Below are 1592 nucleotides of genomic sequence, written 5' to 3' on the forward strand. Positions count from 1 at the left end.
GTGGAGAGCTACATCAGACCAGTCCCGGACTGAATACCCCAACAACAACAACATGTTAAAGTTACCGTCTTGTTCTTTGTATGACAAACAAAACTTCATGGGTACTAAGTAATGTGGTCCTGATCTGTATCACAAAACTGCACTGCAGATTTTAATCTAAGATTTATTACTGATTCAGGGTATGAAATTCAAATACTGCAAGATCGTCGCTTCTCAAATGCAGGTCTTTCCGCTTTTCCTATTTGTTGTGGTACTTGCATATTTGTCACATGTGAAGCTCGTATAGCTTCTGCGTGTAGAAAGGTGTACTCTTTTCATAGCGGTTGTAGCGTACACAGCCATACACGGCGAAAATGAATTGTCCGTGGGGGAGAAACGGCCACCACCTCCATCATTCTCCTCCTGCCCTCCGATCCGTTCGGTAGGTGACTCTCAGAAGGCGCAAACGATCTCAAGCGCGCCAAGTTGGCCTCTCGTTTCCATTCATTACGACCCGACTCGGATAAAGAGCTCCGCAATTAGAGGGATATTCGCGGTGGTAATTACCAGGAGGCGTCACCACAGCGAGTGAGTGGCTACAGGGGGAGGGAGAGCGGTGGAGGGAGAGAACAGACGCTCGGAAGGAACGGACCTTGCAAACGAGGAAAGTCGACAGGCGCTTTCGTATTCTACCAGCAAAAGTTTGTAAGGCGCCTCCTTCCCAAAGTACTATTGAGATTAAGAACCGAGTCTGTAAGAATTTGTAATGGATTTAAAGGAATATCAGCGGAAATGCCGTTACTTCAGGGTGGCCCATACGTGAAGTTTTTGAGTCAACGAGAAGGAGGGACGAATTTAAGAAAAATACTCATCCAGAAGAAAAAGCACAACTTTTAGCGTGGCTGCTTTAGGAGAGAAAATTGCTGTGCATACCATAGGATATTTCATCTACTTCTCCTAAATTGTCGCTTTGCCGCGGGAGACCAGGTGTGTGTTCTCTACACTTCTTCACGAATCATTTCTGTTCCTGGTTTTCGTGACAATTTCTCTTTTTCTCCATCGCCTCCATGCCCCTGCTGAAATCATCCGTCTTGTTCAGAATGCTGTCGCGGTATTCTTTCGTCGTCATCGTCTTTTCTTCATGGTTCAGTGATTATCAGATAGTGAGTACAGATCTACCAGTCCTTGGTTTTGAGTCCTTCACTCCCAGACTGGCGATACCTCTTGTGGCTAAATATTTTCGTCAATATCTTTCTCTCGAGGATTACCAGTTTTTCTTAATCTGTTTTCCTTAATAAAATTATTTCAGACCGGTATATATTTACAGGGAGAATTACACCGTAATACTGAAAGTTATCGAAACAGCTCTACTGCACAACACGATGCCTAAGCCAAGATATGCTCCATTTGCCCCTGTCATCTTTCCCTTAATCCCAGTTTCCATTCTATCCTGTTCGCTAAAAATGCTTCCCAAAAATTTAAATGCGTTCTTTTAAAAGTGAATTCATTACCTGTCAGTGTGGTACTCGTATTATTGCTTACGACCGTGTGGTACTCATGTTTCTCCTCTTTAATTTGTAGCCATGCTCTACTTGCAGTATTTCTGTACGAAC

Source organism: Schistocerca nitens, chromosome 5, assembly GCF_023898315.1.
Source record: "Schistocerca nitens isolate TAMUIC-IGC-003100 chromosome 5, iqSchNite1.1, whole genome shotgun sequence".
Classification (NCBI taxonomy): domain Eukaryota; kingdom Metazoa; phylum Arthropoda; class Insecta; order Orthoptera; family Acrididae; genus Schistocerca; species Schistocerca nitens.